Genomic DNA, 27,495 nt, shown 5'->3' on the forward strand with positions numbered 1-27,495 from the left:
GAGTGGCCCTAGCCAGGTGACGTGGAGCTTGCTTACGTCTATAGTGGACCGAATAAAGTTGTTTCTCTCTCTCTCTCAAGACCTGGAGACGGCTTCGTGAAGCCTTTTCAGCAAGCCACCTGGATCAGATACGTGCATACATGTGGTTTTAGAAGTTCGGAAGATTGAGGAAAGGTGAAGGGGGTTGGGCGGTTGAGTTTGACTCAGGATTTTCTCCCCTGCTATACGTACACCACTTGTTTCGGTAGTTCGCCATTGTCGAGACGGTTATTGCCAGTTTTGGTCAGTCATAGCGCCTTAGTACGTATATAAGTGAACTGGGGCAGCATAAATGCACCTGCTTTCAACTTCGCCGCCTGACACCTTAATTAAATATATCCCTCGAGACGCCGTTGGTAAATGAACGCGTTCCGTCCTGACCGCGTCGATCGAGAATGTTGAAAATGTTCTGCTGTTCTTGGGTTTGGGGATTTTCGCCGGTTTTATTCACTGGGTTCTGAGCTACAAACAGAAATGAGTCTTTGTCCTGTACTGGTCGCGTGTTTTTCTTTCCTTTTTAGTTTTCTTTTAAATATGATTCACTACTTCGCCTCGCACAGACGGACTCGGTTCCCTTTTATGCATAAGCAAATTACATGTCTTAGTAGCGGCAAAGAAAGAGCAGGAAAAGTTTATTAAAGTTTAGAGAGCAACCAATGTTTATTTGAAAAAAATAAACATAAATAATACGCAACCTTTATGGGTAGGGTTGGTCGAATAGCGAAATTTCCGAATCCAATCGAATAAGAAGATTTGAGAAAAACTACCTGTTAATATCGAATCGAATATCCATCTTATTATTTATAAAGAGAAAGAAAATGTGCAATTAGTCCGTTTGGTAAAAAGAAAAGAAATCAGGTTCGTAGGCATCATTTGATACATGTTGCACAACGTTTTCTTTTCGCGCACCCTTATTTACGCCGATTTAGCTACTGAAACTAGTCGGTAAATTTAAGGGCACGTGAAATTTTTGGGAAAGAAATGTGGACCCTATGCCGAAAACCAAAAATGTATTCCACCGGCTAGTTCTGCTGGACGTACGCCCTATACAACGTGACGCATTCTGTTTACTTGGCTTCGCAACCTTGCGCTGTGCCAATTCTATCAAATGTCGTGAGGCGAATCCCTGACCTAGCAGAGAAAGAGTGGCATACTTTGATGAGCGCTTGATGATGAGTAGCTTCATCAGCGAGGCCGTTAGATGCACTTTGTCATCTTTGCCCTACTTCAGCTGCAACGCGATCCTGTCAGCTATCGTACCCGTTGCACGATTCTGGTCTTCATTTCCTATTTGAACATACTCTTCGAGGCTAAACCGACGTCACTGTTTTTTGAAAAGGCAGGAATCGTTAATAATACATAATAAGAATATGAACGCAGAGGACCTCTTGCAGCCCAAGTGAGCCGTGCGGCACAAGCCCGAAGTCGCGAAATTCAGTAGCTGCGAATATGCCCAATGTCCCAGATTCGCGAACAATTCGAGTAGCCAAATTATAGGGTATTTACAGTATATGTAATATCGACCTCGACAGGACGTCCGGAGAAGCGAGGAGCTCGTAAACGAGAAACAACTATACCTACCAGGAGGACCATGAGAATGGTAGCAATTAAACGAGGGAACAGCACGTCACCGCATGCACGTATAGTGTAGTGTTCGTTGAAGGACAGAAGTATGATACTACAGTACTGTACATTGTTTTGAAAGGATGAAAACATGGGGAGACTGGCCAAATAATAAATCGAAACAACAAATTCGTATACAGGGTGTCTGAAAGTGAGCCATTATTATTGGATGACCGGAAACTATTTAGCAGAAATTATCTGTTCCCTGCTTTGGCTAAGGAACTGGGGCTATCCTGTACCATAATTATTCGGAACACTAGTCCTCAGTTTCTCGTTTGCTCTCCCGCGTGGCTCCAAAAATTTGGAGGACGCTTAAGCTTCGCCTTTAAGAGTGGGACACGATAACATCCAAAGCTCCCCGGCTGCTTTTCACGCTTCCCGGCAACTGCAGCGTATGTAGCCGTAATGTTTACCGGGAAACGATGGCGGCGAACACTATGCGAAACGCGGCCTCTTGCGTGGGCCGATCCCCTGTTATTAGACAGTTTTAGTTACACGTACGTAGAGGCTTCACGTACGCGAACGTGAAAAGCCTACGTGCCTTACGTGCACGCCATCTGACACGCTTTTAGCTACACGTACGCTACGCACGCCAAGAGGGACCCCGTAGCTACATCTATCGGGAATTGTGAACACGGCGGTAGCCAATTCAATCCTGTCGCCGTGTTTCGATGCAAGCCGTCTGCGCGCGCGCGGCCCGCTATCGCTTGTTCGTGATCTCGCGGAACTCCCGCGCGAAGCTGTCTACGTGGGCAAGAAACGCACGCAAAGAATTGAATCTCACGTACGTCCGTGAGACGCGCGCGCGCCCGCTACGTTGTACGCATGCGCACTGCTGACACGTAGAAGCTCTACGTACGCAAAGCCTCTACGTACGTGTAACTAAAACTGTCTATTAACGTGATATCTTTAAGGGCACCGTGTCGCAGAAAACCGACGTCAGCGTTCCGCGTCCAGCATCGACCGTCCAGCGACGAACCATTATTCCGAAGGATGTATACTCAACCATTTTTATATCACCAATGTTGCTCACACCTTGTCTTTCTTTCTTTACAAAGTTATACCTCGGAATTTTGAGAATGACAGCCCACTGACAAATGTAATGAAAAAAAACAAAAAAAGCACCGACAGCGCATACATTTTATGTCATATCTTCTCAGACTGAAATATTAAAAGTGCGAAACAATAACAGGAGGTCGGCCCGCGCAAGAGGCCGCGTTTCAACCAGAACGCTCGCCTTCGCGCATAGGCTTCGCCGCCAGCGTTTCCCGGTAAACATTACGGTTACATAAGCTGCAGTTGCCGGGAAGCGTGAAAAGTAGACGGGGATCCTTGAATGTTATCGCGTTCCACTCTTAAATCCGAAGCTTAAGCGTCCTGCAAATTTTGTTTCGCAGTTTTAATATTTCAGTCTGAGAAGGTATGACATAAAAGATAAGCGCTGTGAGCGTTTTCTTTTTTTTTTTGTCAGGACATTCGTTTGTGGGCTGTCATTGCCAAAATTCCGAGGAATAACTTTGTAAAGAATGAAGGACAAGCTATGAGCAACTTTGGTGATAGAAAAGCGGTTGGGTATGCGTGCTTCGGAATGATGTTTGGCGAACAGATGGTCGGCGCTGGACGGGGGACGCAGACACAGGATTTTGTGCGACACGGTGCCCTTAACGGTTAATAAGCGTTGTTACAGCTTATATACGAAAGAAAGGAATGTGTATTAGACAAGTTTGAGTAGTGAAATCTCGAAGCAAATCCGAATCGTAGAGCAAGGACTTTTCGATCCGTACCCGAAATTTCGAATATTCGCACCACCCTACTTATGGGATTTCCCGTTGGGGGGGGGGGGGGGGGGGGGGGGCTGCTAGATTAAGTCTATTGTCTTGCTCCTCAGTAGGCGTAACAGCGAGCTGTCGTAGACGGCATCTCGGTGGTCCGTCTCGTAAAGATCCAATCGGTTAATATAACGACTCATATCTGTAGCACAAACAAAAAGGCACGATATTTCGCAGTGAGGATGGGCTACGACACGTCCACAGCAGGTGGTTGCTGGCAGCATGTTGAAATGATGTTATCGCCACTGAATTTCCGCTGCTACAATCATTCAATGAAACACTGCACGCCATGGTGCCGGCATTCTTATCGCGTTTAATTGTCTGCTGTTTACATCCGGGCTTTTGGACACGAACTGATCCTTTGGCCATGACGTACGCGTCTGGCTGCTTTGTGCGCTTGTTGTGGATCGCCTTTCCTTATTTCATTTCAATCAGTTCAGCCGTAGTCAGTCTTTTCTGCTTGTTTCTGAAACCCCGGCAAAACCGTATAAGTAGGGATATCTCGGAGACCTGTTTCTCTTGAAGGCAGATTTAGAACGACAAGCTAACTCAAAAGTAATTAGAGGACAGATCTGGTCGACGCGCAAGTAGATAGAGATGCTATATAAACACGAAACGGCGCTTAGAGGCGGTGAGGTGTATTATACGACTTTTTTATGAACATCAGAAAAGCTCTCTTTTGGAGCATCGGTATATCGTTGCACAATCAACTGTTGTGCCATGAAATCTCCTTTAGGGTTTCAATGAAATGGAATACTTTTTTCCCCTAGGTCTATAATCTGTCGGAGCACACGAGTGTCGTGAATCCCGGGAAGACAATGCGATAGAGAGAAAAACGCTGCTCGCGGAACAGCAAGCGGATATTGCGGAATGACACCTAAAATGAAGATCGCAAATCAAGCGAAGGTCAGAAATGCCCTTCGAAGTTCATGACTTCAGCCAATCAATCAAAGAAGTTAGACGTATAGGCAACAAGACGGCTGAGACAAGAAGGCTGTTCACATCCGGGGCATTTCCAGCGCTTGGGTATAAAAAGGAACACCCTAGGCTTATAAAGCACCCAGATGACGGCGTCTTTTCTATATGTCCTCCTAAAAGATGTTTCTTTTTTTTCCCTCCAAAGTGTTGGACATGTCTCCGATGTCTTAATTCTAGCTAGCCCAGCTTTCTGAATTAAGCACTGCGAGAGTGGCCGCGTAAACTGTAGCACTTGACTATATACAGGATCGCGGTCCGCCTTAGTTCGCTTTCATCGGCTCGCGCCATGTCAAGTGCGTGCGCGCGCATCACTCCTTCCACTTTGCACGCGGTGTTCTGTAAGTGAGCGTTTCGCAGCCGAAATCGGCATCCGTGCCTGAGGTGGCCGCGGGCGTACACCGCGGGCGAACCGCATTCCAGCCTTCGTTCGGGAGAAGACGGACTGCCGTCGCGCACTCGCATGCATCCAGAGGGCCAGTCGCCGGCACGCTCCTTAAGGGCTCGGGAACAGTGTCAACGACTGCTATTGCTCCCGTGCATTAGAGCCGCCCTGCTGTACTGGGGCCTGCGTCTTTTCGCAATTTCCGGGGGGGGGGCGTGAGTCAAATATTTTCTGTCCGGCGCATGGGAGCGTTTCCCGGGGGCAGCGGCCGGCCTGGTGCACGGACGCTCGCCCAGGAAGTGGAGGCGAGGCCACGGCGAACTGCGGAAGTTCTTTCGCTATAGGTTCCCCATCGCATGCGGTGTGACTGAGACCGATAGAGCTGTGGCAGCCGCGAAGGACACCGTTGCGGAGGTCCGACGCGTTGAGAAGCCGCCATCCACGTGCACACGCGTCAGTGTGCACAGAGCGCGACTCCGCTGGTGCGGGCGCAGCGCAAGTGAGGCAGCGCTGGTTCAGGCGCACACACACAGTCTGTCGCAAAAGCTTATTTTACATTATTTTCTTAATAATAATAATAATAATAATAATAATAATAATAATAATAATAATAATAATAATAATAATGATGATGATGATGATGATAATTTCCAATCACATGTACATGATGGCGGAAGCAGGCAGCAAGAGATGCTGAACGGATCGGTAAGCTTAACAAAGCCGCGAGCTCCCCCTTTGGTGAACAGGAGACTGCCCGTACGTCATTTACATAAAAGAAAAAGGAAAGCATAAGAAGTGCGAAATACAATGCCTTCTCTTCGACAATATATTGATGCGCCCGTACACTCTACATAAAAAGAAAGAAAAACGGGGTAGTAATGACATACGTAACATATTATCGCGTCATTTTCACCGTCACGAGAACGTGACAATATAGAAAGAGAACGTGACATAAATAAATATACATAAATTCACAGGAGCACATAAACTCTTATTTCATCACCAGATCAAAAAGTAAGCGAACAAATTCATTGATTTATTTATTTTTATCCATTCCTCAAGTGCCCCGGTTAGGGGTACTACATGAGGAATGGGGTGGTTTAATGAAGAAATATGTCGACAATAGTGGCCTTCAAGTGCGCTGTTCTGGAGGGTGGCCTACGGCTTCTCCCGACAGATGATTTCAGTCCCTTGGTGTCTGGACTCAACAAGGGCTAAGATGTGAAGATGTACACGCGCTGGCTCGTGGTAAGGACACCAGCAACTTGAGATGACATCTACAAGATGAAATGTGTCCAAGAAGTCTGTGCATGTAAACATTTGTACTGTACATGTACAATCTGTACAGGGCTATCTGTGCCTGAAAGGACATCTGTTAACAGAGCCATTTCTGTGTAGGTAATTCAGTAAAGAAATCAATCTGTTCTCTTAGGTTTGTCAAAAAGGAGTGACTGACACCATTATAGCCACTTAAATATCTGTTATTTTTAGTGCAATAAGAAATGCGAAGAAATACACTGGACAACTAACGGAATTACGAAAAAGTTTATTTCCGTTGATGCCTATGGGCTCGAAACTAAAGTTTCAATATGTGGTAGTTGGTGCGAGTGAATCATTAAATTATAAGCGTATTATGCTTTAAGAGATCAGAAATTTTTATGTGCGTGATTGTTTTGTCCTCTCTGTAGCAGAGCGCCCTCGGTCACATCGGCCGTATTTAAGGAAGTGTCGGAAGAAGCCAGTCAATCGCAACTGTGCCAATGAAATGAGAATGTTCTTCCTGGAAAAAAAAAAAATCAAACACAAGAAAATTGGCGGGAACGTGCGACAAGGCCGGAACTCGAAACACGTGGACGTCGAGACTATAAAAAAAAAAAGAAAAAACGAAAAAAAAAACAAGAAGAAAAAATTAAGAAAAAAAAAAACGCGCGACATTGTAAGAAATCCTTTATGGATGCGAGGTGAAATCAAGTCTGGTTGCGCTCTACGAACTTCGGAAACACACAGTGAGTGTTTGTTTAGGCTCTATAGGCTTCTTGAAGAATAAGAAGCCAACCTTTCACAGTGGGTATGCGCCATCAGTGAAGGTAAACGAAACGAACCAAAAAAATAAGTAAACTGAGTACGAAACAAAATGAAACAAAATAAACTCCTGGCGGCACGTAGCATGTGCTGTGAATTCGGCAGGCCACACCTGCTCGTGCGTCTCAACTTCATTGTTCTTGGCCAACTCCAGATCAACCCTTGTAAGATTCGTCGGACGGTCCTACCGCTGTCGACCAGATGTAGGAGTCGTCGGACTATCTCGCCGCTGCCACCATTTGAAGGAGATGAAGGTCGTAGACAGGAACTCGGTGAACAGGATTTATTTACATATTAACAGTTTAAGCAGGATACATTGGCAGATTAGCGCGACTCCCATATGGAGCCCGCAAGACTAACATACAGCAAACAGTTTACGAGCACACAGCTCACTAGTAAATTTCTAGTATGACAGAGCACTCAGCTCCCGACAACGAGCACGACACGAGCACTCCCTAGCAGCCGGAAAACGCTGCTTATAAGCTCTCCGCTTGACGTCATAGTTCGACGTCATCGTTCGGCGGGGACGGAGCAGGAATGGTCGGGAAGGTTCGTCCAAGCATTGTAAACTTGCCGCCGCCCCACACTATCGTTTACGCCCAAACACACGCAAACACACAGGTGCGAACCCATACACACAAAGGCTCCGGAGTCGACGACCGAGGGCTTCGTAGAACTGTGCTCCGTCTCGGGTGGTGCGGCCAAGTACCACATTCCTGAGCTGACCGCGCGCCACGTGGCTGCCGGTCATCCGCAGTTCTTGGTACCACCCAGCTTTCAGTGCCGACGTCAGAGGGCTTCGTAGAACTGCTTTGTCCCGGGTGGCTCGGCCAAGTACCAATTTCCGGAGTTGATCGCGCGCCACGTGGCCGCCGGCCGTCCGCAGTTCTCGGAAGGCGCCCCGACTGGTGGGCTTGGAACACGTGCAGCGGGCTGAAAGCTGGCACGTTGCCACCCCGTACGGCCATTCTTAACACCCTGCCCCAACATATACGCATGAAGTGAGCCTTCACGATCAAATGTAGGCGGTCGCTTACTGTCGCATCTGAACAATCGTTTACCACTCCGGTCGTCATCGATCATTGCAGGCAAGAACTGGCAGTGCCTTCGCCATATGGCAGCAGGGCTAAGAGAAAATATCACTCTCGAACAAGCTGCGACGCCTAAAGTGTTTTTCTGCTTGGATACACAGTCGCACACTTGCCGAACGCTTCCATCTCCCGATCGCGTATTCTGGAACTCTCAATAATTCTTCACGAAAAAGAAAGTAGTCAAGATAAAAAAAAACGATTCGTACGACGAGGGTGGGATTCAAACCCAAGCGGGCAGCGCCCAGTGGAAAAAGTAGTCCATTACCTTAACCACTCGGCCACCTCGCCAGGACAAGAACATGATGGGTTCAGGAGTACACGAACCCAAGCTGGCAGAGCAGAGTGGTTTAGTACTCCACCACCTCTGCACGTCACCAGGGCGCGAACTCCTCCTCTTGCCATTCCCTCTGACCGTCGGTCAGTTCTCAGTGCCGGAAAATATAGCTTTCGGCGGGACACGTGCGCCTTCATCCTCCAGCGGGTGTACTTCCTTCCCCACAATATTTATCGAGTAGAGGAGATCTCTCTCCTTAGCCTTCGGGCTGGGACGACCCTTACACCAGCCGCAATTCTTGCTTGGGGCCGAACCGTGTGAAGACGAAGCCCGGTGTTTGAAGGGCCCCATTCCTACGTCGGTAACGGATGCCCACCATTTACTTTGGATATGTTACGGGGTGAAGACAGTTCGCGAAAATGTACTTAGAGGTGTGAAGTTAAAAAAAATGTACAACCTGAAACCCATGGATCAGGGACAACACGTTCTATAGGTCGCTTTTGGTGTATCTGCATGAAGCTGGCCTTCAGGCTTATATTTAATTTCATTGCAAGTTATGCGACGTGGCAACCCACGTGAGCTAAAGATAGAAAGAAACAGAGAGACTGCATTCGCAAGCAGCCAGTGAATTGCCTGCGATCACCACCGGTTGTCTTTTTGTCCTGGACACTCTCTTCTAGCGGTCGCTCCTTAGCCTGCCCTATACGTGACATGCAAGTCAGCCTGCTCACCTACGACAGACGTATTATCCTAACTGACGGGTGAGCCTGCGCCTTTCGACGTGCCTAGCTACAACGAGTCTTAAGTCTTGTTGCTGAAATAGGACTGTTGCAGTGTAGGAGTGCTACACGATAGCCGGCTAAGTCTTCCAAGTGGTCTCGTTGTTTCTAGCACGCGTTTCGTTTTGTTCCAGCTTTCGAGCCCAGTCATACCGCTTCGAGGTACTGATATGCGTGGGAAGAGCAACGGTCAAAGGGAACAGCAATATTTTGGGCCAGTATTCACAAAACGCTCTTATGGAAGAATTATTCAAAAGAGCAGATTGCAGCCGATCCTGATGCTGGACAAATAATCAGGGAAGGAATCTGGCCAATGCTAAAAAAGAACCTACGAACGAAGCGCTTTGTGAACACGTCCCCTTGTCCATAGCGGTAGTGCGCGCGAGAACTGCCATGTTCTGCTCAGGTATAACGTGTTGGGCGAGTCGGCAATGGTATTGGAACAGGGTATAGCCAACAAACAGAAAAGGGAACAGAAAAGCGACAAGACTCTCGGTGAAAAAAAGCACGCCAATCACAGTCTGGACAAATAACAAAATAACGGGACGTACTTCGAGAATAGGTGACTCAAGACAGTTATTTTTGTGCCTTTGGGCTGTTAAAAGCTAATCTTTGTCGCCAGTGTGTAATTTTGAAGTAAACTGAACGGACGCTTATGGAAACGAGCAAATTGACGTGTTCTCCTTCTCTCCTGGCATAGCTTCTCGTCGCTCGCTCTGCCCTTCTCCAGTCAAGCCTGAGTGACGAGACTCTCGCTGCGTGAGCAGGGGGCACTGCCTTTCGTCTGGTGATATTGTATATTGATCCAAAAAAATTGGAAGGCGATTCAACATCTAGTTGACATCGCGCTGGAGCGACGCGTTTGATCAACCTCAATTAGAAGTTACATCTTCTTCCAAACATTTGTCACCAGTCATCATCATCATCATCATCACAGTCATCACATATTCAGTGGCCCAACTTTCACATACCCAAAGGCCCAAGTTACACATACCTAGTCACACATAACCAGTGGCACCAGCGGGAACATACTCAATGGTACATGCACAGAAGCCTTAGGGGCAAATGCCGTGTGGCACATGGCCAGTCCCCCATACTCAGAGGCACATACCGAGTAATCCCAGGGGAACATACCCTGTGGCACATACCGAGCAACCTCAGAAACACATACCCATTGGCACATGCCCTGTGGTCTCAGTGGCACTTATATTTACACTGCACAATTTCCGGGATCGGCCCACGCAAGAGGTTAGAAACACATGCCCAATATGAAGAAGTGGGGTAACGCACCAAGAACGACTTGTTTTTTTTTTAAATGTGCGCAGGTCAACATCTGGAACACGGTGAACGGACGGAGCGCGTTTGACGTGCTGGCGTTTCGGTTTGCTTCGGCTCTGCTTTAATTGCGACTACAGGCGCGTGAAATGCATTCTCGTTGAGCATCGACAGAGACATTTGGCTTGAAAATTATTAAGTGTCATTTATTAAAAACAATTTATTTTGTTTGGATTTTCATATTTATTCATGAAGGAAATTGCAAGTGCATTCATGTCTACACGCAAATGGCGCTGCGAGCGTCTGCGACAGCTTTTTTTGGGAAAGCACCTATAACGACTTTCTGCTTCCATATGCAGTCGCAAATGGAAGCAGACGTCCCAAATGATTCTCGTCTCCCATTTCCGTAATCTTAAACGCTGACAAATTTATTGCAATAAAAAAAAAAAAGCGGGCAACGCGACGAGGGTGGGACTCGAACCCACGCGGGCAGAGCCCAATGGATTAGCAGTCCATCGCCTTAACCACTCGGCCACCTCGCCAGAACGAACACTTAATGGGTTCAAGGGTACCAGTATGAAGTGCGACTTGAACCTATGCTGGCAAAGCACAGTTGTTTAGCACTCCACCACCTTAATATCTCTGCCACATCACCAGGATACTAGACAGCATTCACAAGCAGCCAGTGAATCGCCTGTGTCAGCATTCGGCTGTCTTTTTGTCCTGGATGCTCACTTCTAACGGTTGCTTCTTAGCCTTTCCTGTACGTGATATGCAAGCCCGTTCGCCTGCCGCCAACGTAGGCTTTTGGCTGGCCCGAGTCTTTCGACGTGACAGCTTCACTGGCACAATGTTCTCATGTCTTCTCTCATGTCAGCCGTGGTCTGTAGCAGGACCTTTTCTTTTCCCACAACAAATTCACTGTTACGCATTGAGGGCTGCCAGCGTTCCGAAAACACTGTTGTCTAGTGAGGCCGGTGTCGATACTTTCTTAGCGTCCAAAAGCAGCTTGGACGCCACAACTATCCAGGCTTCTTCTCCACCGACACTGCCTGGCTCAGCATGTTCTGAAGCATCAAGTCCGCGCTCAGCTCTAGAGACGCCAGTAAACTGCTCATGCCTATGACTTTTTCATAAAGGGCGAACGCCAGTCGCCCATCCTCCTTCATGAACATATGCAGCAACCAGTGAACTTTCATTTTAACGCCCACGTTAGGATGGTTGAGCGTATCCCTTCATCTCAAAGGGCAGCTCCGCCTGTTTCTTGAGCACGTCAGCTACCTTAAGCCCACACCACACGCACGCTTGCCGACGCGCGCTAGCTCGCGTCCGCGTGCCCACGCATGCGCAGACTGTGCGTCACAGCTCGTACGCATGGAAGCGCGACGCGATCCTGGCGATCCGCTTCTCTCGGATATCCCGCGCTGGGGCCCCTATGGCTGCCTCACATCGGCGCGTCTGGCTACGCAGCTACGGCGTGGTACAATCAACTTTCAGGGAGGCAGATTTATGCTATGATTTATGCTATTCTTTTCTTTTTGTGCTGATTTAAAGCTATTATGTTTACACATATTGGATCATTTTTGAAACACTCTCAATTACAAAATACGAAGTAGCGTCTGCCAAGGCAACGATGAGTGAGCCCAGTGAGAGCGCGCTGGCGCGTCTCTTGTAGATGTAAACCGCCATTCCTCGCGAGACTTGGCAGGCGCAAGGAGCTTGCGCGCATCGGCGAGCGCACATGTGGTCTAGCCTTTAGGATTTCGCTGAGCTTCTTGTCGCGCTCGTACATCAGCAACATAACACAACTCACTGAAAAGCGGAGGAGGATGGCGCTGGCTACGGGGTGATCCACAGGTATGAATCCGCCTCAGCGCCTCCCTTTTAGAGTGCGGGAACAAATATGCTACAGAGTTAAACGTAACGTGAGCAGGTCTCACGCTACCAAGACATATGAAGGCGAATGTAAGGAGCAGAGGTTGAATGCTAGCGCTACACCAAGTTCATACCGCACCCAATGAGCATACGGATTAGATCAAACGACTGGTTACGTCTAGGGTTATTTGCTAAACGTCACCACTCGCTGAATAATTCGTTATTCTTAAGAAATTTCAGGAGCAGGCGAAACACATGTCCCCTGAAAATCTAGAGTAAATTCCCCACGACAGCGCACAGAGCGACTCTACGCTTCAGTGCGTCAAGGAGAGTATTGAGGTTGTCCACGAATTCCGGAGAGTTTGATAAACAATGTTTGATAATAAATAACAAGTAGCAAGCGTGGTAGAACGGACGCGTTGGTTATACCAGTAGTTCCATGTTATGTCGCCACACCTGTTCGCGTTGGCTGCGTAGTAATACGGGGAAAAAAGGAAGCCTGCTCCTCGCTTTCCCTTTCCTGTATATATGTTTTCAAAAGAAATAATAATAAGAAGATAGCTTCGTCTCGACTGAGTCCTTTGATCACGCTTAGCTGGCACGGTGGAGACTACAAGGCGCCAAGTACACAGTTGTATCTTCAATAGTGGCAGAGTGTTTTGAGGTACTCTCAATATCAGCTTGTAGGCTAGTGCTTGGTACCCATGAGGTACATGCCACAAGAAATGTCCTGTTTCCCCTTACTGCTCAGTGCTACCATTGCTGGTCTTCCCAAGGCGCCGAAGACATGCAATGTACAAGTATCTATCCGTGTCCATATACGCCGATGATATCTGTATTTGGTTCAGCGCTTACCGGCAATAACCCAGGCTCGCTTACTATATATTGCTATATTGGCCGTAGGCAGGCAATGCGAAATTAAACGCCATGGCGCTGTGCCAGCTGCCGGCGAGCCTGCGGGATGTTTGGCGCGCTGTTTACCTTGATAGTGAGCGAAATTTATTGAAGCATATATGGCTGTATTGCTTGTCAGCGATAAGTATTTTTGTCGTTATTTCCTGTGGAAACACTGGCGATGTGTAATTTTATATGAAAATGATGAGAGTATCGGATGAAAGTAAGTGAATGCTTTTCAGGAATTGTGCCACTATTTATGTAAGACTATAATTTAGACTAGATTAGTAACATTTTGGAGAAACTATCAGTTACAATTGTATTCCGTCGCCAGTTTCCTGTAACCTGCACAATACAACATACTGAGTGTAGAGTGCATGTTCGAAGGAGCTAACAGACCGCCAGAATCTTGTCGACGCAAGGTATACTATAAGGTTACAACTCTGGGCACGCGACGTAGTTCGTTGAAATATCGCGAGAAGACCCTAGTCGTTTTGCTACAGTGTCTAAAGCAGCGACCATCGCTCATGACACGTGCTTATGCTGGAATGAAAGCGAGCGAAAAATCTTTCTTAAGAAAACTCCCACGAGTCACACGGCGCACACAAGATAGCTGGTTGGTTCGCATGTATACTGGATCGCGTGCTTGTCGTTGGCGCGACTGGCGTGGCGCGGCTGGCTTTTTCTGTCGACCTTAGTGCATGCGGATAATAATTTCAGGCTCATAGAGGTTCTATTACACAACAATGCTCCAAGACACACCCTGCACAACTGTATACGTCCCATAGGCGCTCTCATTAATGACAAACGGCGTGGTGTGCCATCTTGTCAAACCCACTCACTTGAGTGATGGCTAAGCTAAAGGACCCACTGATCGAACGCGCCGCAAGGAGTTTTGTGTGCTTGTAGCAGATGCTGGGACGAGTCGCGAGACAACCGGACGTGGCACTGCGGGACTGTTCAATTGCTCGTGACACGCCGGGCGCATTGAGGTCGCCCAGAGGACGCTGAACGCCGTCGGAGCGGTTGTTTTGTTTGACGACGTGGGCCCCGCATTACGAAGCCTCTTGTCACGGTCTCTGCGCGCGATAACGCAACGCGCGCATCATCCTGGGCGTCGTGATGGACAGGTGAAGATGTACGATCTGTCCACACGTTTGTCCCGCATATAAGCACGAAGAAGCGTGATCAGGCATCGGGTACTTTCACTGCAGTGCTAAACAAATGACCGGCGAACTAGGCGGTGTGGCTTGTTGTTTCATGTCACCATAGCTAGCAGCGACGGAATGAAGGAGGCCAGTGATTGTTGTAGCATTAACACAAGTGAATTGTTTGCATAGGGAACAGCGCTATAATGGATGCGCGCGCTGCTGGGCATGTCTCCTGCGGAGACGTCCATACACTTTCATTTGAAAGTGTAACGTCTGACGTTATCGCATAGCCGTGTCAGGGTGTTACGTTCAGTGAACCATAAGAAAAGCGTGCAAAAGGCGTGTTGAAATCATAGCTACGTTTTGCGGAGAGCATTTGTGCAGTCGCATACAATGAATATCCACGGCTGCTTAGAGTGCATAGCCATGGCGCAAAGAGTGAAATTTTAGAACTACTTGAGCGCTTACCGCAGTCGATAGTAGTACACCGCGTGAAGCCTTCAATACAAAGTGCCTCCCATGGCATAATTAGATGGACTAGGATATTTGCCTCGAAAATTACACTTACAATTAGCTCCTTGATAACTACGTAATATACAATATTATATTGGATGCGCAGCGATGGGCTTGCATAGTCAGATCCTTGCAGGGTTAAATTTCTTATGAATATACTAACCTTCGCTATTGAACTACCTGCACAAAACAAATCTGTTTGTGTATATATAATCCCATATTATTATGCCTAAAAGCAGGCTCCCTCCTACGCTCCCTCCCTAATATTTTCTTTCTTGAACACCATGCAGGAATTAAATCGCTCATTTATTCCACCAGTAGGATACGACAGAGGACGCGTGCTATATTTTACCAGTACTGCGTGAGAAACAAGAATGGTTGTTTTACTCGACAAAACCAGCGACAACGAGTGAAGCAACCAGTGTTACAATCTCGCTACGGTTTCAATGCATCTATACCGCGAACTGAGTAAACTGTCAAGGCAAATAGGCAATCGTTAATGTTTCTCTCTCTCTCTCTCTCTTTCTTTTTTGCTCTCTATATCGCCTCTGCGCGTGATGAGACGTGACTTTCATCCAACGCAGTCAAAATCCTGCGTACCAGAGGTAAACACAGCTAGCAATGAATTTTCGAGACGAAATATATGTCGCGAACATCCGTCGAACTTTTCACAAGTGAACACCGAAAACATGGAACCATGCAAGGCCAGCTCGGTGCTAGCTAACCCCGACCAGCTTTTGGCTACATTCTTATAGGATTCCACGTCTAAGCTAGCGTCCACACCATGCAGATCGACACAGCGCGTGGACACGCAATTGGAATGCCGCGCGTTGATAAATTCGACATTCCTCCGGACTCCTCTTCCCGCAGACCGTGCTGGGGCCATACTCGAGGCTGCTGACACTCACCCCCCCCCACCCCCCCTTCTCACACACACACACGGAAGCTGTAGCGGGACCGCGGAAAAACGTCCGCTGCGCGTGGGCTACGTGCGGTACACCTGAAAGCAGCGTGTGGCGGCGACCTTTTGGAAGGTCCGCGGCACCGCACCGACGCCGCCTGGAGCGCGGAATGGGGGAACGCTGCAGTGGGGGTCAATGTCGTGATTGGGACAGCAGCGGAAGCGGCTTCGCGGCGCACTCTCGCGCGGGCGCACAACGCCGCCCGCTAGCGTCTCTTCACGGTGGGACCTCCTCGGGCGCGCGGACTTTGCGCAACCGGCCGGATCGGTCAAGCGCCACCGGCGGGCCCTAATCACCGGACATCGGCGCTGAGCTCGCCGCCGGGAGAAGACCCCACCTGCAAGCCGTGGCCAAGCTCCCTTCTCCGGCTGGGAACGGATGCGCACCACCGTCCGACTGCGAGGAAGGAGGAGGAAGTGCAAACGAACGAGGAAACACAAAAGAAGCCCAAGAACCGATATAGGATAAGAGAGAGAGAGAGAGACAAAAGAGTCATTCACCATGGATTACACGTCTGGGATGTACACTTCTCGCGCATTACTTAGCGGCGGAGATCGGCGGATTACGTGCTATCGAGGCCGCCAGTGCGACGGGGGAAAAGAAAAAAAAAACGCCGTAAGCGCGATGCAAAAAGTGTCGAAGAGCCGCAAGTAACGAAACACACTATACGGAAAATTGAGTGGCTTTCCTATAGGGCAGGCTTAAGATCTTCCTCCACAACCCTTGATCCTCATTCCTTCCTCTAACAATACGAAGACATATATATATATATATATATATATATATATATATATATATATATAGTGCTGTTCGTTGCGCTGATGCGGTTGGTTATTTCGCAACGAGGACCATGTAGCGTACTAGTTGACAAGGTGACGTGAGACATTATTTGAGCTCAATGAATCGAAACCTTCATTTCTTGGTGATAATGTTTCTGGTAATCTCTCTCTCTCTCTCTTCATTTTTATATACACAAATGAAAATAAAAGAAGGAAAATTTAGCCCCCTCGTAATGGCGCATCCTTCATGTGCGTATATCATTTGCTCTCAGCAGCGCAGGAGCGTTGTCGGATCGTCCTATAAATATTATTATTCTGGGAAGCATGATGTATATATCAGATATCACCCTTCTATAACTGTTTCTATTTGCCCCTTGGTAGTTTTCCTTTCTTGCCATTAAAGTGCGATAGTTGTAGACGTTATTGCTCGTATTTCAACATGACAGTAATTCTGTATCTCTGCTCTTAATACCTGGGGTAAGGGCATCTTTTGCTAGTTCTACAGGTTCCATGGAACCCCTTGTGCATGCACGTGAATGCCACGGCAGCGTGGGAAATGGTGAAAGAAAGGTCAATACTAGCATGGCGTCTGTGGAAGTTAAAATGTTGCTCTTTGTTTGAAGAAAGAGAAAGCTACTTGCTAGAGATGCCGGAGAAGTACAGGGAACAATGGCCGCATGTTAGTTACTTCTGTTGACTACCACAAAATCCCTTAGTATCGCTCAGACAATTTAATTGTGTTTATACAACGCTATTTCGTTATTGCTTCTTAATACACATTTTATAAAAAATAATATTCAGGTTTCTTTTGGGAACGAAGTTGTGTCCACGAAAGACAGTGAAACAAACTTAATGGATCAGTTCCTTGCCCACTCCTGTACTTTTTTCTGATATCCACAAAGAAAAACTGCGATAGCCTTAATATTCTAAGGAGTTCTGGAGGCACTAATTTCAGTGTGCAGTTGCCATGGAAATTTTCTGTCCCTTCTGAATGCAAACAAGTTGCACTATAATGTTTTTTTTCTGACGTGATAATAAACCGCGATAGCCTTATTATTCTAAGGAGTTCTGGAGGCACTAGTTTCAAGGTACGGTTGCCAAGGTAATTTTACATTCATTACAAACGAAAACTTGAAGACACGGTGGCTCCGTGATGCTTCTTTTTTTTTCATTTAAATTGAGAGGAACGCATTCTCACAGTCTTCACCAGCAATGCAGGAGTGTACCTGCAACCCAGCTGACGGCGGCGGACCGGAATTACCGTGCAGTGTCCCGAAACAGCTGTCCCGTCGCGTAACTTACGCGTTCATCTGGTCTCCTTTCCGCCGCGGTGTCTTAACGGCTATGGTGTCGCGCTGCTAAACACGAGATCGCGGGATCGAATCCCGCGGCCGCGGCGGCCGCATTTCGATGGAGGCGAAATGCAAGAAAAAGGCCCGTGTCCCGTGCATTAGGGGCAGGTTAAAGATCCCCTGTTGGTCAAAATTAATCTGGTGTCCCCCACTACGGCGTGCTTCATAATCATACCATGGTTTTGGCACGTAAAAACCCCAGAATTTAATTTTTTTTTAAGATATGGTTTGCTCCTCAAAAGCAAATGACACTACGTTTTTTTTTTGCAGGATATTAAAAAATCAAGCCATTCGCCTCCGTCCGAAGTCGTTGCGCGCTTTTTCAGGACGCCCAACGACTCACCCAGCTCGAAAGCCTCGCAATGCCATGATTTCTATTTTGCATTGGACTTGCTTTGAACGCAAAATTCTCTTGTACAATGTTCTTTCCTCACTTAAAAGAGACAGAGAAATAAAAAGTACACGTATGTCCAAACCCCCCCCCCACCTACCCCGTATGATCCCATATGTTCAACTAATATTGTAGGATAGCGGAGTAATTAGGGGGCATACTGTTTTTCTTTCTCCTCCGTCACCTACCCCCTCTTCTACTTTTCGTTTTCTTTCTTTTCTTTTATATTAAGGTTATACGCTCAGCACTACAGAGCATTAGCTAGGCGACGATGGAAGTCGTGCGAAAGCAACCGTCATTAAAGACTAGGAATAATTTCACCAAGTGATTCACGTCTGATCTCCCGGTCAACCTGCTCACCGAACTATTAGGTTTCGCTGTCATCGACTCGCGCTGGCTCGCAGTATCGCCCTCCGGTACCTCACATAACGCGTGCACACATCTGTCCGACAGCAGTTTATATCTTTTACTGAAAAAAAAAAAAGAAAAGAATGAAGTGACTTACGCGCGTGCAATGCCCAGCGTGAGTTTATCTTTCCCGAAAGCCTCTGTCTTCCCTCTTCTTCTTTCTTTTCGGTCTCGAAGGCTGCCACGAGATCCATCACGTCTCGAAATGTTTGGCGGCGCTCGAGCGTGCCATTAACCTCGTTGCGAGATTTTATCCCCCACGTGACTGAACGGCGCGCACGCACTTACGTCCAGCACGTTCAGGGTCTGCCGTCTGCGAGTGGTCGTCGGATCGACGGCTGCAAGGCCGGGCCCATCAGCGTCTGGCGCTCCCTTTGATCGATAGACGAGAAGCCAGGAATAAAGAGGCAGCGTTTAAGAGCGATGAAATGCACAAACAAATTGGGCTGACTGCTGCAGTTACTGCCTTTTGTTTTTCTTCTGCTGCCTGAGTCTTTTCTTCGTTCACGCCCGACTTCCGCCTATCTTAGCCAATTTGCCAGCGTGCTTAGCAAAAGTTCACCATGGTACGCTCTTGAGGAAATATTATTTGCAGAGCCAAATAAATAAATAAATAAATAAATAAATAAATAAATAAATAAATAAATACGGTGACACTAAGTTGCGCCATTCTTTTATACTCTGTGCGTGTCACATAAACAAAAAGCAAAAAAAAAAAGAGAGAAAAAGATTCAATGGCAGCACTTGTACGCTAGGCTAATGTGGCCCTATTTTTCGTAATCAACTCTTATTTGATGCGTGTTGTCTTTCTGCTTCTTTAACGTCTTGAGCATGAGCGCAGGGCACATCTATATACCTACAGAGTTAACATATTGTGCGCAGGTTGCGTGCTTGAACCTTGCTTGTCTAATGCCCACATGCGCGCTCGTCAATACGTATTTCTTCTTTGTCTAGAGACATCTTAGTCTTTTTTTGCCAGTTCTTGCCTCTCGTATTTTCTCCTAGATGACAGATTGTGTTTCCCCGGCTGAGATGTTTGGAAAAAGCATGACCTTCATTTGGCCAAAATTTCTACTTTTCGCAGCTAACAAGCAACGACGTGTGCTGTGTTGAAACTAAATGAAAAAAAAAGGCGAATAAGAGAAACGTCAGATGCGCGCGCTGTAATGCAACGAAAGCAAAAAAAAGAAAAGATGTGTATCCAACGCACATTTTGGAATCTACGCCGAGCTTTTAATCGACGTCTGTAAATTTGTCCATTTCATTCCTGCGTATCTGGCGTAATGGAAAGTGGCACACGCGCGTGTGCTCTCACCCAGCGGTCCTAATCAATGTGTCACACGCGGCGATCTATCTCAAAGAGCTATAGTTGGCTTAGGCACGACATAAGTATTATACGTCTACAATCTGCGTTACGTATTTACATCCCACCATCGGGCACGTGATTCACATTTTTTTTTTCTAAGTGTGATCTGTTTGGCAAGACAGCCGCAGCAGCGGCCGCGGTCGGAAAATTCCGCGGGTGTTCGCGAAGGAAGGTTCGGTTAAAAAAAAGCAAAGCGGGAGAAAAGATTGTTTCGTTCGCACCAAACGCACCTGTCTTGATTCTGCGATATATCCGCACACGCGTTATCAACGCCTTGATGCAGCGTCACCGCACCATGGGGCGGAATTCAGTAAGCCTTGCGTTCGTAACGGCTGTTTCCCATTGGCCGACCGCCTTTGGACTTGCGTAATATGTCAGGAATCGCGATTAGCTGGCATCTAGTCCTACGAACAGTTTTCAGCGCAAGAACTTTTTTTTTCTTCTTTTTTTTTTGCGAATACCGGCCCAGAATAGTGAGACTAGGACGACGAATGCTCACATTGGTTATGTTTCTTTCGGCCTTTTTGACAGACAGAAAATCGCGTTGTTCCAAGCGACACCTGTAAGCGATTTCAAGTAGATCATTAGGTTGGGCCTCTTTCTGATTTATTAGTTACCCGCCGTGGTTGCTCAGTGGCTATATTGTTGGGCTACTGAGCACGGGATCGCGGGATAGAATCCCGGCCGCGGCGGCCGCATTTCGGCGGGGGCGAAATGCGAAAACCCCCGTGTACTTAGATTTAGGTGCGCGTTAAAGAACCCCAGATGGTCGAAATTTCCGGAGTCCTCCACTACGGCGTGCCTCATATTCAGAAAGTGGTTTTGGCACGTTAAACCCCATAATATTCTTGAATTTATTAGATTTTTAAATTTTACTATCTTTATTACTATGTTTATGTCAGATGGGGTGAGGGCAAGTAGAAGTCAGCGCTCTGAATTCTGCTGGAGCCGTGCAATGCCATCAGTTGCTAAAGAAAAATCAATGCAGCACAAATAAAGACGAGAGTATTGAAAAAAGCAACTAGAATAGCGACTTCGACAGAAACAGTTGCTGAACGGTCACGTTCGCAAGCCGAAGTTCCCTAGGTGACAACGAATCGCTAGCCATCTTTTCTGAGAATGCCTACCTTCGTGGTCCAGACTGCATATCTGTCAGTACGCGTTTCAGTGCACAGAGAAGTACAAGTGTGCACTCATTTGCAATCTGGACAGCTAATTGCAATAGATACTAGATTTGCCTTCTCGATTTGCATAAGTTCGAACAGCCTGACATCCTATCGCGTACTCTGTTACGGCACAAGGGGACTCTCCTGTACAATAGGCATATGTCTTCCACCGGTACACGAAAGTGGCACTTCTCTGAATAGTGGCAAATCAGTTTTCGAAGTGGATAAAGTTTCATAAAACAACAAAAAAGGCCATCCACCTTAACTGTAGGACAATGTTGCAAAAGAAACCCACACGGGTTTCGCAGGAAGCTTCGCAGCTGAAGAAAAATTGATTTTGGGATCGAACCCTTAACCGTCGCCTTTCCGAGGCGGTTACTCTATCATCTGAGCTAACCAGGAGGCTAGCGGATCAAACCGCGGGCACATAGAGTATGGCAAATCAGAAGCGCCATAACTTGACCCTATTCCAAGCTTTTCTATTCGAATTCTGCAATGAGCTCTCCACGATTGGTCAAAAAATTTTCTACCCACCCCCCCTGCGCATGTCTGTTACGCGACGTCACGAAAACCGCGAAAACTCCCCATCTTATATCATATGTGTTCACTGATTATGCATGATTAGACCGAACGAAAGAAAAATAATAATTTTTGATTCGACGACGTTTGACCAATTCCTATTGGTCAAGGGTTTTCGGGTTACGCCCACTTCGCCTCTCTATCACGCCACGTCACAAAACCGCAAAAACTCACCGCGTCAGAGGGACGCGTACGCTTTAAAGGCGCATTATTATGCCGAACAAAACTGAAACAGGCTCAATGTGTCCTCGCGAATAAAGGTCGAAGTAGAAAAATAAATAAGAACGTAGTTACCTTTGCTGGCTTTAATGTCTTGACATGGATGCTTTGGCGCAGGTGGAGAGAAATGATAATATTTTTTTCTGTGACATGACGGCATAAATGAACCACCACAACGCTTCGTTTCATCGGACCTCGCTGCGTGCTTTTTTGAACTTGTCTGATAGTGTGTTGATTTGCCTTGTCTCCAAAGGTGCTTGACTTTAGAAAAGTCAATGCACCTTTGGCGTCAAGTGTTTCAGCGACATTAAACGCACAAAGTTCCTGAATTGAAAATCAAAAGCGCGAATTGAGATATGTAAGTGTACCTTTAGCATCACAACTTTATGACAACTCTATGCCCACAAAGTTTCGGTATTGAAATCCAAGCGCTCCATAGATTCCGCGGTTTCGGCGAGATGCCGCGACGAGCCCGCTCGCCATCAAAACGCCCTTGAAACTTTGTGCTCGGATGGGGCTGCTTGCGTTGAGTGACTTCCGGTGCATGGGCATTGGCGCGAAATCTAGCCCCAGTTCCCAACGTTCGCGCTGAAATGTCTTTTTGAACGTGAAAAAGATATTCTCGACAAAATCCAGAAGGATTTCCGGCGCCGGGGGTTGTTTTGGTCGGTGGTGTATAACAGCACGAAAAAATTCCGAGGGGTGGGGGCTGAAGCCCCATAAGCCTCCCCCCCCCCCGCCCTGGCTACGCCCCTGATAGGGTGTACAACAACAACAACAACAACAACAACAACAACAACAACAACAACAACAACAACTATATTAAAAGTACGGTGCAAGTTACAATTTTATGACATACGGTGTGCGGTTTTCATACATCTAACTTTCGAACACCATAGGTCTTATAATTGTATGTTGCACCATGTTTTTTTATCAATCGTCACTTACAGCGCGTACATAGACGAGGGACAAAAAAAAGACGACGAAGACAAGCGACGATTGATACCATGGAATACCAACTAGTCCGTACCCAAACCTTGCTTCAGTATATTTCTAATTCGTCGGGCATCGCTAACACTGTTCGTCTTCACCCATCTCAGCGCTTATCTTCGTCGTCCTTTTTTGTCCCTCGTCTGTGTATGCGCTGTAGGTGACGATTGATACCATGGAATACCAACTAGCCCGCACCCAAGCCTTGCTTCAGTGTTTTTTTAATTGTTTCTTTTTCTGCAACAGCTTGTCTAGCGTTAGCCGGGGCGGTTATTTTACTTATCAAAGTTGAACAGATCGTATATCAGCGCTAGAAACGGTTCGCCCTTTCACCCCCTCCCCCCCCCCCCCAAAAGAAAAGAAGTAAAGCGAACGAAGGAGAAAAGAAAAGCTAAGCCATGACAACCCACTAATGCAACATGTTAAGTAGAACCTTTCCGAAATGAAAGCATATAAAGTAATATTGTGACGCTCTTAGATGCATAGTGGGTTCACGAATGTGACGCGCTTAGGTGCATAGTGGGTTCACGCCTCAACAAACAGTATGTGGGGGCACCGAAGGGGAGTGAACGAGGACGACGACGTGTGGCTGGCTGGCTGAGTCTCGACAGGCGCTCAGTTGACCAAGGCCATCGCTTCTAACTCTACCCGGCTTCAAAGTAACGCCTTTTGTGGGTGTAACAGAGTGGTGGAGGTGCGGGGTACGACAGAACGTACCACGGAGTCGCAACATCTAGAACTTCGCCGGAGCCGTCGTCTTGCCGGCCTCTTGCCAACGACCTTCCCTATGGCTCAAGACGGAGGTGGACAAATGCCAGCTATAGTTTCACCTTCTCAAAGGTCAGCGCCAGTTGGACCTTTGCGGCACTACATGGAACCACGCTCGTTCGCGGGAAAAGTGGGCGAAGACGTCGACGAGTGGCTGATGCACTACGCAAGGGTGAGCCGCTACAACCGTTGGGATTCTGTCACTCAGCTTGAATATGTTGCACTCTTTCTGAGTGAGACAGCGTTGATGTGGTATGAAAACCACGAAGACTCCCTAACAACGTGGGAGCACTTTGTTGAGGAAATTAAGAAGTGTTTTGGCGACACCCACGCCAAACAGAAACGCGCCGAGAGAACACTTGCTTAAAGAGCTCAAGCTCCTGGAGAAACATGCACTATATACATAGAGGAAATCCTCAAGCTGTGCAAAATCGTAAATCCGCAGATGTCCGAGGAAGACCGAGTCGCACATCTCCTCAAAGGAATTGCAGAAGATGTGTACAATTTCCTCATAAGTCGGGAACACGTTGATTCCGTCTCAGATGTCGTGCGTCATTGCCGTACGTTTGAGACGTTGAAAACACGTCGCATTGTGCCAAAGTTTGGACGCCTGGCGAATGTGACAACCATTGCCAGCGTCGATGAGAGCCCGTCTGCCGATCTTTCGTCTACTATACGGCAGATCGTGCGTGAAGAACTGCTGCGGCACCAGGAACTTGCGCGCGACGTCATACGACAACCTGACGCTTATTACCCGCAACACATGGCGCCTGCCGCACCCTGCGCTTCCTGGCAACCGGCGGTATGTGTCACAGACGTCAACCACAGAGGTACTCCATGGCCACGTGAGGACACATTTACGCCCGAACACCGACCAGCAGAACACCCTCGCCCCAGCAGGTTTGCACGCAGACCGACCGTTCCCCCTGTGCAGCAGGCTCAGCCGCTCCGCTCTGCTACACGACCCCCCACGGCTGAGCGCTTCGAAGGGCAGTTCATCGATCGTCGTTTACCTGTGTGCTATAGCTGTGGCGACTTGGGTCACATTGCCAGGTACTGCAATCGCCGCTAACCACCGAGGTTCGACCGATCGACGATGTCTAGGCGGTACCGCGCTCCTCTGGGCGAAACATATTCGCCCTCGCACACATATTTAGGAAGCTTGCCTCACCAGCACCCGGAGCCGCTACGGAACCGTTCTCCAGCATCCGATCGCAGCTTGACACCACCACCCGCTCCTCGTGTAAGCCGGTCGCCCTCTCCGCGGCGTCGATACCCGTCGCCACCCCCGGAAAACTAGCCAGCGCGGCCGTTGGAGGTGAGGTCGCTGGACAATCTTCGATATCGACAGAGATACCTCCAACCATTTGTATGTTTAAGAATAAGGTGTTTGTATTAATTGACGGGGTTTCATCCATGGCCTTAGTGGACACGGGAGCAACCGTTTCAGTGATGAGTCTTGCGTTTAAAAGCCTCCTAGGACGAAAGGTGATGTTTCGCTGGGACCGTGCCGATACGTTTCGCGGAGTGAGTGGGGAGTTGTTGTATCCTGTGGGCGTGTGTAATGTAGACGTTACCTTGGGTGGTCAAATATTTAACGCGGAGTTCGCTGTTCTACCTCATTCTACGCATGACGTAATCCTGGGTCTTGATTTTTTGAAACTGTGTGGTGCCACCGTCGACTGCAAAACGGGTGAAATCAGTGTAGGTACAAGCTTTGCTGCGGCGTTTATGGAAGCCCCACCGTGTCGTGAAAGTGTGCTTTGTGTATCCCGGGATACAGTTGTGCCTCCGTTATCCGCAACGTGTGTTTCAGTCGCCTGTTTCCCCACCACCGACGGAACGTTTGACGCTACCGTGGAGCCCGTTCACCTGAGTTGCATCAAGAGGAATGTACTGATACCGTATTGCACGCTGTCAGTTGTTGAGGGACGCACCAACTTATGGGCCGTAAACTGCTCGAGTGAACCTGCAATACTACCACAGGGTCTGAAACTTGCCGCCTACCATGAAGATCACGTGCTATCGCTCGCCATTCTTAAAGAGGCCCTTGATTCTGCGGATGAGCGCCATTTCGCTAATGTCTGCCCTGCGGCGCACTCCTCATTTCTGACTATGGTAAACAAGTCGCTCAGTACTAAGCAGCGTCACGAAGTGGCGAATATTCTGCTAAAACATGCCCGACTGTTTGACTTCTTCCAGCAAGAGGGACCACCATTGTTTCCTCCTTCTCGTATACACCATCGCATCGATACGGGATCTGCCCAACCGCTGCGACAGAAACCATACAGAGTCTCACCGTCGGAACGCAAGGTGATCAATGACCAAGTCCACGAAATGCTAAATAAGAATGTAATCCAAGAATCCTGTAGTCCGTGGGCAGCGCCAGTGATCCTGGTTAGAAAGAAAGATGGTACATGGCGATTTTGTGTTGACTACCGCCGCCTCAACACCATCACTAAAAAGGACGTATATCCTCTTCCGCGTATTGATGATGCTATCGACTGCCTCTCATTAGCGTCTTACTTTTCGTCTGTTGACTTGAGGTCGGGGTACTGGCAGATTCCTATGCACGAGGCAGACAAGGAGAAAACGGCATTTGTAACACCAGATGGACTTTTTGAATTTAATGTGATGCCGTTCGGGCTCTGTAATGCGCCTGCAACTTTCGAGCGCTTCATGGACAACATCCTGCGTGGTTTGAAGTGGGAAGTATGCATGTGCTATCTAGATGTAGTGATTTTCGGGCGCACGTTCAGTGAGCACAACGCACGTCTCGATCTTGTGCTAGACTGCTTGGACAAAGCGGGTTTGGTGCTCAACTCGAAGAAGTGTCATTTTGGAGAGCGCCAAACACTCGTTCTGGGACACCTAGTGGATAAGGACGGTATACGGCCTGATCCAGCGAAGACTGCTACGGTGGAAGCCTTCAAGCAACCTAGCCATGTAAAAGAGCTACGCAGTTTCCTAGGGCTTTGCTCGTACTTCCGCCGGTTTATTCGTGGATTTGTCAACATCGCGTATCCGCTGACATGCCTCCTCCAGAAGGGCGTTCCCTTTGAGTGGACTCCTGAATGTGAAGCTAGTTTTCGTGAGCTGAAGTCTCGTCTGACGTCTCATCCCATTCTCCGACACTTCGACCATGCGGCTCACACAGAAGTTCATACGGACGCTAGCGGTATTGGCATCGGCGCCGTCCTTATTCAACGCGTCGACACCAAAGAACACGTCGTCGCCTATGCGAGTCGTTCTTTAAGTAAGTCCGAGCGTAACTACACCGTTACAGAGCAAGAATGTCTTGCAGTTATTTTCGCAGTACAGCGCTTCCGGTCGTACCTGTACGGGCGCCCCTTCACTGTGGTGACAGACCATCATTCTCTCTGCTGGCTGGTTAATCTCCGTGATCCGTCGGGCCGGCTTGCGCGTTGGACACTCCGTTTACAGGAATATAACTTTACCGTTTCTTATAAAAGCGGCCGCCGACACGCCGACGCTGACTGCCTCTCGCGCATGCCGCTTCCAACGACGGACTGCGACGCGGACAACTTCGACTGCTATATCGCATCACTGGAGCCGGGATTTCCTGATATAAATACCTTCAAGGTCGAGCAACAAAAAGACAGAACTTTAGAACCACTGCTCATTACTGCAAGGCAATCAGCACCATCCACTCGTTTCTGTGTTCGTGATGGGGTTCTTTACAAAACGAACTATTCTACTACAGGCCCAC

At 48.0% G+C, this 27,495-nt stretch overlaps 1 protein-coding gene and 1 non-coding gene across 4 annotated transcripts in view; one reads left to right on the forward strand and one right to left on the reverse strand.

Annotated features, from left to right (window-relative positions):
* Window positions 1-27,495, forward strand: part of Cad99C (cadherin 99C) — a 224,519-nt gene that overhangs the window by 90,501 nt on the left and 106,523 nt on the right. The gene's annotated exons all lie outside the window — the stretch shown is intronic.
* Window positions 10,813-10,894, reverse strand: TRNAS-GCU (transfer RNA serine (anticodon GCU)). The gene has a single exon. It is a non-coding gene; the product is annotated as a tRNA-Ser (tRNA).

Source organism: Dermacentor andersoni, chromosome 1, assembly GCF_023375885.2.
Source record: "Dermacentor andersoni chromosome 1, qqDerAnde1_hic_scaffold, whole genome shotgun sequence".
NCBI classification, from domain to species: Eukaryota; Metazoa; Arthropoda; class Arachnida; order Ixodida; family Ixodidae; genus Dermacentor; species Dermacentor andersoni.